Below are 16848 nucleotides of genomic sequence, written 5' to 3' on the forward strand. Positions count from 1 at the left end.
TTTGAAGTTATATCTTGAGCTTAGTATTATGCTTAATTCAAGGCTTAATAAGCTTCCAAGTGACCGTTCTATGGAACTTTCAATTACTTGAGCATTTGATAAAAGTTCTGGATTTCCTCAAGAATATAGAGGTAAAACCAACCCCCTGGCAACTTGACAGTTCTTGCGAGTTTCGTGTGCCTGAATCCAGAAAAACACTGATTTGAATTAGAAAATTTTGAACAAAAATAAATCAATCTTGGGTGATTTACTGCGAGGAATTGAATGAAGGCTGTTTGAGCTAACGCACAATGGAGTTATGACTGATTCCCCTATATTTTTCAATTAATTATGAAAAAGTTAGTTCGGACTTGAACATTTTGACCAAATGACACTTATCCTGGGTGATTTTTTTTTTCGAGAAATCGAATACCATCAATTCCTTTACATTTTTCCAATAGTTTAAAAAGCATGTTCGGACTTGAAAATTTTGAACCAAATGACACTGTGATTTTTGTTTTTTTTTAAGGAATCGAAAGAAGGCTGTTTAGCCCCCGCACGCATCGTAAAATGGAGTAATGGTTGTTTTTACCCAAATTTCCCTACATTTTTCAATAAATTCGAAAAAAACCATGCTGGGACTTGAAAATATGAATCAAATGAGGCTTAACTTGTGGGATTTTTTTTTCGAGAAATCGAATGAAGGCTGTTTGAGCCACCGAACACAATGGTAAATGGAGTATTAAATTGCTGTTTTACCCTCAATTTCCTCCTTTTGAAAAAGGGAATGAAAGCACTTTGAGCAACCACACGCATTGGATAATGGAGTTCTGGCTGTTTTAACATTAATTCCCCTAAATATTAACATATGTTGCATGTTCGGACTTGATAATTTTAAACCAAATGAGATTTATTTTATGCGATTTTTCCTGAGGAATCGAATGAAGGCAATTTGAGCCACCGCAAGCTTTGGAAAATTGAACTATTCCTGGTTTATCCAGTATTCCCCTTTATTTTTAAATTCATTAAAACTAAAGCGAGTTATGACTTGAAAATTTTATGACCTATCTTGAGTAAGTTTTTTCGAGGAATCGAATGAAGGCTATTTGAGCCACCGCACACAATGGAAAATGGGGTTATTGCAGTTTTCCCCTCCATTCCCGTATATTCTTCAAATATTCCAGTAAGAACATGTTCGGAATTGAAAACTTATCTTTATGATGTTTTTTAGAAACCAAATGAAGGCTATTTGAGCCACCGACCACAAGCATAGTAAAATGGAGTTATATCTGGTTTTATCCTCAACATCTGCATTTTAATATACTTAAAAAAAAACATCTTCGGACTTGAAAAATAGAACCAAATTAGACTTATGTTGTTTTTTTTTTCAGAGGAATCGTATGAAGGCTATTTTAGCCAATGGAAAATCGGAAAATGGTATAATGGCTGTTTTAACGCTCATTTCCCTAAATTTTTGAAATATTTAAGCTATAACTTCATTTTACGAAGCGTACGGTAGCTCAAACAGCCTTCATTCGATTACTCGAAAAAAAAAACTGCACAAGATAAGTCTCATTTGGTTCCAAATTTGAAGTCTGAACATGCATTTTTCTGAAATATTTAATAACTGTAGGAAAATTGAGGGTAAAACAGCCAATACTCCATTTTCCGATGCGTGCGATGGCTCAAATAGCCTTCATTAGATTCCCCGGAAAAATTATTCCAGATAGTACCGATTTGTTTCTTGTGAAAACTTTTTGCTGAATAAATTGGAAAATGTTGGAATTTTGAGGGGAAAACATAAATGATTCCATTTTCCTATGCGTACGGTGGCTCGAATAGCCTTGGTTTGATTTCTTGAAAAGAAAAAAAAAACCACACAAGGTCTCATTAGGTTATAAAATTTCAAGGCAGAACTTATTTTTTTCTCTGAATTAATTTAAAAATTGTAGCGAATAGTGGGTAAAAACAGAATTAGCTTCATTTTCCAAAGCGTGCGGTGGTTTAAATAGCCTTCATTCGATTCCTCAGAAAAAAAAAATCACATACCATAAGTCCCATTTGGTTTAAAATCCGAACATGCTTTTCTGTAAGATTAAAAAAAATTAGGGAAATTAAGGTTAAAACAGCCAACTCCATTTACCATTGCGTTCGGTGGCTCAAATAGCCTTCATTCGATTCTTTGGAAAAAATCACACAAGATAAGTTTCATTTGATTCAAAATTGTCAAGTTCGAACATGCTTTTTCTGAACTATTTGAAAAATGTGGGGGGATTGAGGGTAATTCGGTCATAACTCCATTTTCCGATGCTTGCGGTGACTCAAACTGCCTTATTCGATTTCTCGGAAAAAATCACCCAAGGTCTATTTTTGTTCAAAATTTTCTTGTCTAAATAAGTGTTTTTCTAGATTGTTTACAAAATATAGGGGAATTCGGGATTACAAACTATATCTTCGTTCATAAGCTCCTGCGGCATTTGAAGTATGTCCAATCGACTCTCCGGACATGTTCACTAATGAAAAGTATATTTTAATAGATTTGGTTCATGTAAGAGGGTAGATATTGAATTTCTTCGCGGTTTATACACTTTTTTCCCCATTGTATGTTGACTTTCTGAAAAACAAAACTGTTAAAAATGAAACAAAAAATTTCTTTTCCTCATGCAGGAGAGATAAAAGCAAAACGAGCACTCGGGGCATAGTATGCACTCATCTTTTCTACAAATGTACGTATTTTCTCAAATAAATTTTCATGAGGATTAGGTTTGTACTTTCTAAACGAGTAATTTTTCAGTAAGTAATCTCCTTTATCATCTTTACAGAAATATTAAAAAAAAACCTACTTGGTTCTCAAGTGACATAAATATTATAATTTTTGAGCAACGGTATTATACAACTACAACACTACAACATTGTGTATACCAGGCATGTCAAACTCGTTTAGGTGTGCGGGCCGCATTAAAAATTTTACATGACGTAGAGGGCCGCAGCCAAAATCAGTTAAATCGGTACATTCAGCTTTAGTTTTTTTTGCAGTAATATTTTACATAAAAATCAGTGGTGTTTTTTTTGTGACAATTTAAGACGGGGCTACGCGGGACGCATTGACCTAGGCCGCGGGCCGCATGCGGCCCGCGAACCCCCAGTTTGACATGCCTGGTGTATACAATGTTCCTCAATTTTCACCCTCATTAAATTTTGATTTTTCACTGTAATCAATTTTAAAATGCATTTTTACTTTAACTTGTTGACTGGGGGCGAACAGAGCAGCATTGATCGGGGCAAGACGAGCATTTTCTGTCGTAGAATCTATTGGTAAGGTGTCGGAGAGTTAATCAGAAGACTCTATAAGCTCAAGTTATCCATCACTAGCTTGTACGTCATTTTAAGCGGTTGTAGTAAGCTATCGTTGATTCAGACTAAATTAGCGGTGCTAACATTCCACTAATTTAGCGATGCCGAACATTGTTATAACGCTAAATGCTAAATGAAGCTCGTTCGGCTTGCTGGTGTTTGAGCCACTCTTTCGGAGACCTACCATGGCAGATAACCAACACACTGGCAAAACGGGCGGAAGAAAGTAAACCATGTAGAAAGCAGAAAAGGTGGAAAACGTTTCCCTGAACTAAGCCATCACGATCGAGACGAGACCGTTTGCTTGCTTGCTTGCACGGCACAGCACGGGGGTATTGTATGAGAATGAGAAAGTCGGTGCTGTGCAGGCGATGGCAGCCAGGCCAGGCCAGGCAGAATATAGGTTCGAAACCGGGACACAGGCCATAGCCGAGTTAGTATTTATTTTCGTTCCGACCTGAACGGGCGCTTTTGGTTGTTTATTCGCGCGCAAGAATTTTTGAGATTGGGGAAAACGGATTCGCATGTCATATTTTGCTTCTGCTGTGGGGCTTTAGGGTGTTTCTTGTTTTCTTGCATTGCCTTCGCCTGTGTATGTGTGCAGATGTGTTGGTAAAGAATGGTGGATTAATGACCATAGCGTATACGATAAAGGAGTGCTGACGAAAAAAGGAACCTGAGGTAAAAGGGACGAGATTTTCGTGAGTCGCATTTCGGTCCCTAGTGCGTTTTTCCGCCTCTGAGTAGTGCTAAAGTCGTCCGGGGAAATCCCCAAATAGGTGCTATCGATGTCAGTGAAATTTGGGATGTATCGAGTTCTTCTATCCTAATTTGTAATGACAGTATAGTGTATTTACGTTAGATCAATTTAAATGTTGCGAAGTCTAGAAATGTATATCGTGTGTCTACAGACCATCTCAGTGTGAACCATTTAGCAAAGTATAAATAAGCTCTCACAAGCGACCAGATGATGCCCTCGAAGAACAAGAAATAAAAAAAACCGAGCAAAAAAAACCTATTCAATGATCGTTCATGTCTGCTCCTTGACCGTGCTGCAACAAAGAAGAAATATAAACTGGCGAAAGGTGAAAGTAGTGTCTGATCTGTCGAGTTGGATAAATTTCGTACACTCTACTACCGTGAGATAAGAGGCCCGGCCCGTGAGACTTATCAGCATTACTTTTATTCAGTAGGGTGATAAGGTGAGTCTTGGATGTGGAAACTTTATGAAATATGTTTCATAGCTTCTACCTTAACACCAACAGAAGCGATGGGATTGCTCGAACTGGGCTTGGAATGAGTAGAAAAAAGTACAGTTTGTGATAGATTTTTTTTCTATTTGCGTTTTTCTCCCCTATTTTTTGTTTCTTGGGTAAGAGGTGCCAAGAACTACAGTTGATTGTTGATTTGGTTATTCTATGATATATACTTGAATCTTAATTCACTATTATATTTTTAGTTCATGTGGTATAATAACATTTCGTTTGCAGATTTACTATTTACAGATCTAAAATTAAGCTACTTCATAGAATTGAAAGATATCATTCCAAATTTAAAATTTCCAATTCGTGGGGTAATTCTTGTTTTTCTTACGAATCCCTTGTCGCTTCTTTATTCGAGGTGCTTCTGGGTTCCAATCGGATGCATTTTACTGTTGTTTACTTGTGTAAAATGGCAGCTCTGCTAATCGTTCCTCGGCAGAAATAGTTCTACCAACAACGATGCCTTGTATCTACTAGTTTTTTTTTGCTTAACCGCTTTTTTTGTTTGTCGATGATCGTTACATTCGTAGGCTTTTGCCCGACTACGACGACGACGACGCCAAGACCAAGAGTCGGTATGCGTATAAATTTACCACAATTTACTTTCCGCCGTTCGTCCGGTGTCGGTCGGTTTGTCGGTTCCATCCATCCAGCTCTCGTTTGGTGCCGTACATTTCCATCCAAGGCAAGGCAAGGAGTGTTACTCGGCCCTTCGAATGGTTTTTCTTCGTTCATGGCACTTTACAAGCACTTTCCTATGCTGCTGCTGCTTCTTTCACCGGTTTGTTCGCTTTCCTACCTATTTCTATCCGCTATGTGGCTATTGTGGTGGAGTGTAAACACTCATACACATTATGCACTAAATGAGGCAAAGTGCGCGTACATGGGTAGCATAAATGGTCGGTTAGAGGACCGGGAAGCAGAAGATACAAATATCATAACACAATGTGTATCTTCAGAGGAAATGCAAACAGGAAAAAAAGTGTTCGCGACACTTTGCCCTAAAGACTGAAACGAACCATAGTAGTTCTTGTGTAGCAGAAACACGTCTTGTTAGTAGGAAATGTAACAGTTCACGATTTTTTTTCGATGCAGCTATTTATAGCTGACATCGTGAAAACGTGAAACCGTGCAATACTTCGATCATTATCATCTGCAAATTTTGTTTTGATAATATCATTCCATACAAAAAATTTGCTGTGAATTTCCGGTGAGCCTGCTTTGCAGCAACCCTGGACTCCTGGACAATAGAAATGGTACAGAGATAAGTCGTTGGTTGAAATTCAGCGACCAGCTAGGTGTTCGTGATTAGTCGTGATCACGAACTCTTTGTCGCAAATATAACTATGCTTATGCGTCCCATTAGCATCCTCCTATGCTCTCTTAAATTACTTTGTCTTGGAGCACGAACACGTAGCTGGTCGCTGAATTTCAACCAACGACTTATCTCTGTACCATTTCTATTGTCCAGAAGTGAAGGACTGCTGCAAAATAGGCTCATCGAAAATTCACAGCATAACTGATACCGGATCAAGTGCCTTACGTCAGATACATCAAACATCCGTCCGCTTTTTTGTATGGAAGGTTGAAATTCTTTTACGGAATGACGTTCACTGTTGCAACAATCAGATTCTACGGTTGATAACATCGTCTTGGGAAGCGTTCTTTAACTTGGACAATGCTTCTGCTGTATCCTTGGTATCCTACACTAGGCTGTCATTATTGACTTTTTTCAAATTCAAATACATTGGCAATGCGGTTCGCAATTTCGCTTCTTAATCAGTTTCCTACAGAGCATCCTGGATGAAAGCCGTTTTCATATTAAACTTCCGTTTCTAGGCCCTTGAACTTTTGAATATACAAGTTCGCGGCATTAGCAATAGTTTGTCCAATCCATTGATGCATATATAAAGGGTGATTTGGTCAAAATTTGGTCAATATCAACTTGACGTATTTCTTTCAATTTTGCATTTTAAAACCTGAACACCCCTCATTTTGAAGGTGTGTGTGGATAGAATGTTGCTCCTTTTTTTATTTTGGAATTCACTCTTCAGTTGTCAAAATGCCGTCCAAGGAAGAAGAGCAGCGTATCAAAATTTTGCTTGCGCATCGCGAAAATCCGTGCTACTCGCACGCAAAGCTGGCAAAATCGCTCAAAGTTGCCAAATCAACCGTTACAAATGTAATTAAAGTGTTTGGGGAACGTTTGTCGACAGCCAGAAAGTCTGGATCGGGGGGAAATCGAAAACCGTAAGCCGCTGAGACGACAAAGAGAATTGCCGGTAGTTTCAAGCGAAACCCTAACCTCTCTCTCCGAGATACCGCAAATGAGCTGGGTATATCGTCTACAACCGTGCATCGACCCAAAAAACGAGCCGGACTATCGACTTACAAGAAGGTAGTGACTCCAAATAGCGATGATAAACAAAATACGACGGCCGAAGCACGATCCCGGAGGCTGTACACGACGATACTGACGAAGTTTGACCTCGTGGTAATGGACGACGAATCCTACGTCAAAGCCGACTACAAGCAGCTTCCGGGACAGGAGTTTTATACGGCAAAAGGAAGGGGAAAGGTAGCAGATATTTTTAAGCACATGAAACTGTCAAAGTTCGCGAAGAAATATCTGGTTTGGCAAGCCATCTGTACCTGTGGCTTGAAAAGCAGCATTTTCATAGCTTCTGGGACTGTCAACCAAGAAATTTACGTGAAAAAGTGTTTGAATAAACGTCTGCTGCCTTCCCTGAAGAATCACGGTTGTTCCGTACTGTTTTGATCGGATTTGGCATCTTGCCATTACGGTAAAAAGGCCATGGAGTGGTACGCCGCCAACAACGTGCAGGTGGTTCCCAAGGACAAGAACCCTCCCAACACGCCAGAGCTCCGCCCAATTGAGAAATACTGGGCTGTTGTCAAGCGGAACCTAAAGAAGACCAAAAAAACTACTAAGGACGAGCAGCAGTTCAAGGCAAACTGGCTTTCTGCGGCGAAGAAGTTGGACAAGGTGGCTGTACAAAATCTGATGGCAGGGGATAAGCGTAAGGCTCGCCAATTCGGATTTATAAAAGCGGAAGCCTATTCCAAATATATTACGAATACGAATACGAATTTTATACTAATTAAACTTGATAAAGAAATTTAATTTGATTTTTTTAATTAACGATTTCACCGATTTACACGCGTTTTCCCTTGACCGCATCACCCTTTAGTGCAGCGGTCGGGGAACCGGGGTAAATTACCCCAAATGGGGTAAAAGTGAAATTCTTGGGGGTAACAGTAAATATTTTGTGAGTGAAAAGTGTATATTTTCATTTTGCAATTTGTTGGTGCATGATATGAAGATGCTGAAAAAATTTCGATTTCGTTTTTTGCTCTTCGTTATGGGGTAATATCAACTTAAATAAAAATGTTTTGGGGTAATGATTCAAAAAGTTCCCCGACCCCTGCTTTAGTGCAATCCACTCTTGGTTTCACTTTTTTTTCGATTTGTCGCCTTGCTGTCTGGTTACACAAATTGACTGTTTAAGCGACAACTTCGCTACATCGAACAGATAATGACACACTTGAGAATAGTAGAGTAGAAGCAAGCAGATAAACAAGGTGGCTTTTAAAGTATTATTTTCATGATCTTAAAAGTTTTTGTGGAAAAGTCAGAAATGTGCCACCAAGCGGCAAATAGGACTCTGTTTGGTTATGGCTGGATTTGCCTGGTCCCCTAGATTTTGTAACAGAAAAGTCTTGTTTAACCGTGCTATAAAAATTTGACACGAAACAGATCATTCCCAATAAACATTTTGGCTGCTTAAGAACGGCAATTCGCTGAACAAAAGCTGAGCTAAAGCGTAATTGCTGCTTCAGCTTAATGGTTGAATAAAGACAAACTATAACCTTGTTTCAGCGTTTAAAGAAGTCTCAGTGCAGCCAACGGGAGGAGTTGAAGAGTTGCTTCCATAACACTTTTTCAGCCTTTGTTCAACCTTTCGCTACCATTGGAATTTGACAAACTGTGAACTGTGGTAAAATTGCCCTGCATGATGGCGGCTTGATTGGAATGAGAGGGGAATTTTTGTTTTCCTTATGCAATGAATTTTTTTTATGATTTCTCATTTAGCAATTTTGAAATAAAGAGTAAATTTTCTCACAAATTTTACTTTTGGTGCCCAAAATTGAAAAAAAAGATCATTTCTCTCACACTTATTTAAAAAAAATATCTTCGGTTGAAGGGCATGTTGATCGCTTAAGATCGACAAATTTCCATCGCGCCGCAGACTGCATGATTGGTTCTGCGTACTGCGGCATGCGACCAACAAGCCGGAGGTTTGAAAGTCTGGGCAGTAGAAACGAAAAAAAAAAACAACACAGAGGGGAAAATGTGGGTGCCAAATATCGGATAGACACTGGTTTTTTTTTTCCTTTTTTTTGGTTGATTCGTCAATTGACGTTCGATGACGTTTGCTGAATAACTTCTCCAGATCAAGATGATTAAAGGCTGAAGACACGTGAATAAGTGAATTTTTGAGGCCTTCTTTCAGCCAGATTGCTGATTAAAAATTGAACCACGATATTTTTCCAGCGTTTATTCAGCAAAAAGTGTTTGTTGGGTTTTGAAAGCTCACAGATTAATATGTTTATATTCACCAAGGGGCAACATCCCGAAAAATACGTTCATATGTCAATTGTGAAATTCTTTCATTGTGGAATCTCCGTAAGTTCGTTGTTCTGTAATCGATACCGTATTTGTTTTTTCTCCTCGTTCAGTGTTCCACCGTACCCGATAAAAACAAACAAATCGTCGCCAGTGTATTGCTACCTCACTCACTCACGCACTCTCTCGCAACACTGACAAAATTTTCGGGGCAACACCGCCCGATGGCAGTGCAACACCAGGTCAAAACCAGTACAACTCTGTCCGAATAAACAGTTTGACAGCACCTAGTGGTGCACCAGTGCAACACTCGGCATAAACAAATACGGTAATAGATTCGTCTTTCAGTGTTTCCTCTTATTGTGGAATTTAGAGGAATTGGTCAATTTATTGGGCATGAAACTTCTATTAAAGGACGATATAATCTGAAAACTTTTGATTTGTACAAACAGTTACTTCAAAGGGCCCTTTTGAATTAACATAAACAATTTTTACGCGAAACTTGACAGTGTATCGAAAAACCAGTGATTTTTCGATAATAATCATTCGAGCTCTTTAGCACCTCAATCATCTCGATTACAATAACAATGTTTTAGTTGTTGTATGATGAGCTTCTGACAGTCGGATCATTACCCATTGGTCAGTTATTTACTGCTTCCCGCTGTCCTCGGTTTCTCAAGACCTTCGATCTCTAAGGTGACCTCACAACTTGGAGCGGCTTCGGTCTCGAAGTCTTACATACAGAGGGAGGTGTTTTAGGTCTTTTCCTGATTTCATCTTAATTCGTTGTTGAATTATGAGTTTATTGATCTAAAATATACGAGGTTTTTTAATTACCTTAAAATCCGAAAACACATATTTCGGGAAAAAGACTGTAGATCAGCTACGGAATGCTCAAAACAAATTTCACTTAGTGTCCAAGAAAGCAGAAGTTAGAAGCTGCATGTTGCACATAAGTATATTTTTTTTTGAAATTTTTCAAGATCATGACCACAAACAAGGTAAAAAAAGTGGTTTAAAACCATACTTTTCAATCAATGAACCACACCAGATAAATTTGGAAACAGTCTTTTTCCGAAACATTTTTTTAAGGATTTGTTTCTTAGACTCTGAATAACGAAAAACTGAAGAGTTATATATTTGAATTATGTCTGAGAAACGTAAACTATAAATTTTGTAAAAAATCTGTTGAGAAACAAGAGAGATATAGCGGTTTTAAGCAAGGAGTGTCAAATCGACACTCAAGGTCTGATAAGGGAGTTTTTTTCCTGGGCTCTCAGGGTACGTCCATAAAAAAGTAATGATTCAAACTTAAAGATTTCAAGAATTTACTGAATGTCCCCGAAGAAATTGTATTATTTGAATGCACCCGAGTAAAGTTACAAGCCGCCAAACTTCCAATAGTGTCATATTGACACTCAAGAGCGGATTAGAGTTAAAACCGTTTCAAAAGCTTCTTAAAAATTTTCAAAAATAATTTGCCAATTCTGTGGAAATTTTTTTCAATGAATCTTTTCAAAGGAAATATTTGTCCCATGAGATAATAATTATAACTTAATTTAGTTTTATTGAACATTTCCTCGCACTACATAATCAAACTTTGTGTTCTCAGCACGGTTAGAATTTGCTCGTGTTTTAAGTTATTATTTGTATTATTGTCAGATGTGCAAAGTACAGTAGCGTCCAATACCAGGAAACTCATATGCAAGGTTGCCGAAATCACAGAAATTTACACAGAATTTAGAGCAAAATTTCGTCACAGAATCTGCGTCACAAGATCATAGAATTTTAAACATTTTCGCAGAATTCACAGATCTTCTACATTTTGTATAGATTTCCAAAATTATAAATTTTTACCCTACTTTCGAATGTTAATTTCTGACTCTTATTCATGAAAATATAAAAACAAGTTAATGTAAATTCATTTTTCCTATCAAAGCTGTAAAAAGTTTACAATTTGATGATGTTACACGTGTTATCCTCAACTTCATAAAAATAGCGTCTCGGAATTCGAGAAATTGTTTTTGGCAAAAAACTGTTTTTGTTTGGAAACCTTGCTCTTATGAGCTTTTTTGTGTGGGGAAGTGTGGTGGTCTCTGGTGGGCCACTTAAAACAGGGAGAAAACGGAAAATTATTAATTTGGTAGTCTCCGAAACCCTTGGTTCATGTGTTTTTCGATCTAAAAAAAAATAATTGGCAGTTAGGTCTAAAAGTTTACACCATTCTGAGCTATTTTTTTGAGAAAAAAATCCACAAACCAAGCGGAAACAAAGACAATAATTCGAAAAAATAAATTCAAATTTTCAACAAAATTGGAACAAATTGAACAGAAGCTTGTATGCAGCAATATTGAATACCATCCGTGTTGGACAAAATCGAGAAATCGAACTAGGCCGGAACAAATTTTAAATCCTTCCTTTATGTGGAGTGTAAGCATCAGGAGGGGGGGGTGGGATAACAAAGAAATAATCCAAATTTTTAATAAAATGGATCAAGGTGAATAAAAACTTGCATGAAATATATTTGTATGCAAAAATTTTACAATACAAATCCTCAACTTAATTTATTTCCCACTTCGGGATTTTCGGAAAAATCAAACGGGATGGGGGAAGTCGGAGGATTGTTGACAAACAAAGAATTTGATATTTGTTCCGGCCTTATTTAAGGTCGAAAACTTGAAAATCTCAATACAAAAGACGATAGAATCTCTATTCTCTACAGTTTGGTTTTTCCACTTTCAACTGTTTAAATTTTCGTACAATTTATCATTTTTTTTCAGTTAAAACCTAAATTTTTGTTTATTTCCCGCTTCGATTTTTCGAAAAATTCGAAAGGGGATGACAAATGAAGAATTGATACTAGTTCCGGCCTTAAGGGCAACTTTAAAGCGACGACTTATCAATTTAACAGTTTACAATCGTATCGATTTTATTGATTTTTTCGATAAAAATTACTTGATTTATGGGTTTTGTGCAATGATATAGTATACAATTTCATTGCATACAAGTTATCACGCAATTTATTCTAATTTATTTTTTTATTATCACCCCTGCGTTGATCCAACTCCGAGTGACAAAAGAAGGATTTGAAATTTGTTCCAGCCTAATTGTAATCGATGAAAATCACCAATAAAGGTGTTAACGTGCTTTAGTCTTGATTGCTTAAAGTCAACAGAAATCAATTTAAGGATCGGTCATCGCTCTGCTGATGTGTTGGTGTGTGTCCTTTTCGAATCATTCGCACACGCACTTCGATCAATCCCCTTCAAGCTATTAGCTTTCTCCGCAATCCAAAACCTGGATAAACCCGTCCTCAGCAGCAGCAACTTCGTTCTGAATGCAAACGCAGGTCGTAAAAAAAAAATCTAATTATAATCAAAGCGTTGAACATATATTTTTCTTAAACAGTGGAAGCCGTCGTGTGTTGAGGTATAGAAAGTTTCTTTCCGGGGGTTCGTTTCAAAAGTGGCAAGGTGCTGATGTCTTTCGGCGCTTGTTTCTGTCAATATCCGAGGGTTGAAAAGTGGAAGAAGTCGAATTCCCTTCTTGAAACGGAAGGGGGACGATCCGAAGGAAGGAATGAATGGAAAAAAAAATCATAGCCAGCAAAATCGGGTTCGGAAGGAATCGACCGGCAGCCGTCTTTTTTGGCAGGCCTAAGGAACTAGAACCGCATCGCTGTATTGGGGTCAATGAATCCTAAATCTGTCGCTATTTCGAAACAGAGTTCAAGCACCTCTGGTTGATAAGAAGCGCATGCGTCGCTCCTCTTCACCCCAGTTTTAACGGTGCGATTCTTCCACCCTCCTCGACAGCTTTAGTTCTCTGATTTGCGAAGAGTCCTTCCAAAATATCGGTAGGCCTACTCCGTGTAGGCCTAGGGGAGGAGCGGGCTATATGCGCCTATTAAGCAGAATACTGATTTAATCAACTATTACATCGAATATAAGTACAAAAATTTTATACACATGAGAAGACATCTGTTTTCTATACATTGGAAAATTTTTTTTTGTTGAAATCCCTTTCTGTTTGTGAGAAATTGATTTTATAATAACTGTTGTCAAAATTGCCGAACCTCAAACCGTGTGGGCTAAACGCGCCTATTTATGTTTTAGGTAAAGTTTCTGTTTTTTGGCAATACTTCCGTATAACTTCATTGGAAATGCTAGAAACTGATAACTTTCATACGACAAAGCTGAAGTTTTATAAAAATCTATGTCTTTTAGAACTTTATAGAATAAACAAAATTTAGGGTTGCCATCATATGGAAGAATTTCATTCCTAAGATAAATTTTATCAAATCTGTTTTGAGATCTTCGATTTGCTCTTAAGATATTAATAAGAGCTTAGATTTGAAGTTTTAATCATAAAATTCATATATTTATTCTAATTAACCTGTTATTTAAGGGTAGCGGCATTTTACAAACATGATGGGGGCATACAAAAACACTCTCTTATTCCACTTTCCTATCATTATGATACCATCTTAAAAGCTTAAATTTGTTTTACTTCTAAGGTTCATTTGAATAAGAAACAAAAACCACCCAACTTTTTGTTCTGAGCTTCTTTACGCATAGTTTTTAAAAGTCAAAATATTACTTCAAAATGTATAAAAACCTTGTATGAATTTTTAAATTTTTTTGAGTTGGTTTATTCATACAATTATTTCTTGCCTTATGTTCCAAGCGTATCACCCTCAAAATGCATTGGTTAGATTTGTTTTCTTGTCAGCCATTTCGTCAAACGGCCGTAGGGCCATTTAACCCGATAGGCCCATTTAGGAAACCTTTCCCCTACATTTGGAAGCTCCTGGCACGACTAAACGAGAAACACGCGCCACGATATAGGCAATGGGTCCCCACCGATATAGCGAGAACATCCAAAAATAAATATATTTGACGGTTTGTTGAGTATGCAAGCCTTTAATAGAATCAGCTAGCAAGCAACTGTTTCTGCGCGGTTTCTTTGATATGGTTTATTTTAGCGTTTTAAAATATCTTTCAGTGGAGAATTTTTATTATTGAAAAACAAATAAAAATTGAACTGATAAACATAAAATTGCTTTCATTCGAGGTAATTTCCCATTATCTGTTTTATACGTAACCCATTTTATTTAAGATTTATGATAAACGAACCTTTCTTTTTTCACAAGTTGTGTATTTTTAAACAATAAAGCAAATAAAAAATTAACTTTCTATTTAAAACTATTATTTTCCACATTTACCTTAGCTTTTTCAATGCTTTATTGAAGACATTGTTCCTAGTTCTGGTTGAATGCTCTAAAGGCGATACAAATTTTATCGTGGTTTAAGACAAATTTTGCATTTATGTAAATTATTGCTGATTTACAGAGTGCCGAAATAAAATTCGACGAAGTGGAGGTCACTACGAAAATGAATAACTTCCAATTTAAGAACCGTTCATTTGTTTCAGGTTGGCCAAACCTTTTAAATAAAATAGTGTCAAATGTTTGTTCTTTTCCCAGTTGAGTCGAAAATAATAATGTTTACAAATTGTAGAAAGTTATTTAGATAATGTTGAAATATCAACATAATACATCTACTCGTATGTAATTAGTCTCTGAGTGTGGTAAAACGCCAATAAATGGAAAAAGTGTTAGTTGAACGAAATTAATCTCTTATAGTGGTATTCACAGTAAGATGCATATAAAATAAACTAGCGATTTTACTTAGCTCGATTTTAAGAATGGCAAAACTTGAAAGCATTTGAACTATTTAGGTATTAAAAAGTACAACGAAACATTTACTTCACACCTGCCCCGGAATAAAAATATTCATGTCAATCGAAGTATTTGACTCACGAAACTGATCGAAAACAGGAAACGCATATCACCTTTTGAGAGATTTTATTAATTTGTCTTAAGGAGAGAAATAGTATCTAAAATCCCCTTAGATAGAAAAATTAAATATATGAAATATATAGTCCTTCAAATGCATTGCGGCAGGATAAACTTACTTGTAGAATTTGAGAAAGACTTTGAAATGTTTTTTTATTTAGGATAAATAAAGCGATACAGCGTGAAGGGGATCTGCAAATGACTCAATATAGTCAGTCAATGAGCAACAAAAGTTTTTACCGGATAATTTAAAGTTTTCTTTACGAATTGCCCTCACATAACATCCATGTTTCGAGTCCTTCAATCCACTGGGTCGCAAAGTGGAGTGAATTTTGAGGAAAATTAGCCATACTGACAGAAATGATTTTTATACCATTTATACCAAAATCTCTATTCGTACTTGTTTTCAGGCACAACATTCGACACGATCATTTTTCAATAACGTCTGTAAACCCGTTCGGTCGTGTTTAAATTTAAATAAGGTAATATTACAGCACCAGCAAATTGCTAAGCCCATCCAAGATGGATGCGAATGAGACGTTTGGAAGCCACTAATTACTTTTTCTTCTCAACAAACATAAAATTCTTCTTTTGATCATTTCCATTCGTTCTTTTTTTTTTCTAAAATTCTGAAGGGAAAAATAAATAAAGTGTGAGGTTTTAATTGAAAAATTTGCTAAATTATCCAAAAATTACAACAGCTTAAAGATCAGTAAGAAATCTATCATGTTTTGTCTTCGTTATTTTTTAAAGTTTTCAATCTTAAAAAAATCGAATTTTTGCTATATAAATTGTTAAAAAAAATTTTGCATACAAGCTATTCTTCATTTTGTTCAAAGTCTTTTAAAAATTTGAATCATTTCTTAATGTCTCAACTCCAAATGACAAAAGAAGGACTTCAAATTTGTCCTGGCCTTATGATCCTCTTCAATCGGTAGAACCAAACGGAAATAAGGTTTTGGGTTTTTTTCGTCGAATTGTTTAGTTAATTCTAGTAACAATTACCGTCGTGAGAGTAACCTGGCAGCCCAAATTGGAATCTGATTTGGTACATAATATTCAAATTGTAAGTGTATGAACAGCCTCTCAAACGCATCGAAGGAATTTCTTAAATATGAATAACCACAACACTTTAGAATACTTTTAGCAATATTTGAGGTGCATAAAAGCCTTGTTTGAGGGATTCAATTTTTCCAAAAAAAAAATCCTACCAAAGGTCGAAATCGATTCGATCCACTTCATCGATTGGAACTGGAAATATAGTTTCTGCATTGTAATACTTTTTGAAGCACGAATTCAGCTCAAGGAGCATTTTTGAAGGGCGTTTTAAGGCACAAGATAAAAGTATCCATCTGCGCATTGTGGAGCATAAGATAAAGCACTTCTGTCTGCTGGAGGAATGCCAGCAGCGAGCGTATTTTTTTTTTCTTTTTTCACGACCGTTGGATCAGATAATGAGAGAACTTGGTTAAAAATAAGGAAAAAATAGCGTGAAGTAACAGATGGTATGTAACGTTCATCCGCCATCCATCCATCCAGTCAGTGGAGTTGTTTTTTCTTTTCATTTTCTCTTTTCCCACTCGTTTTTATTATTACGCTTTTTTCCACGGAAATACAACGGGTTTCGGCCTAGAAGACGCTCGTTCGCTCGCTCACATCTGTCGAACAACAGCGCAAAACAACCAACGACATCATAACAGTATTAGCAGCAACATAAACCGGCAATGCCTAGCAGCAAATTTTAAGTA

At 36.8% G+C, this 16848-nt stretch overlaps 1 protein-coding gene across 2 annotated transcripts in view; it reads left to right on the forward strand.

The window, feature by feature from the left end:
- Positions 1 to 3769: 3769 nt before the first annotated feature.
- Positions 3770 to 16848, forward strand: part of LOC129751090 (protein wech-like) — a 52890-nt gene continuing 39811 nt past the window's right edge. For both annotated transcript variants that reach the window (XM_055746375.1, XM_055746376.1), the window contains exon 1: positions 3770 to 4535. The gene's annotated coding sequence lies outside the window, so the exon portion shown is untranslated. The remainder of the gene's footprint in view (positions 4536 to 16848) is intronic.

This window comes from Uranotaenia lowii, chromosome 3 (assembly GCF_029784155.1).
Source record: "Uranotaenia lowii strain MFRU-FL chromosome 3, ASM2978415v1, whole genome shotgun sequence".
NCBI classification, from domain to species: domain Eukaryota; kingdom Metazoa; phylum Arthropoda; class Insecta; order Diptera; family Culicidae; genus Uranotaenia; species Uranotaenia lowii.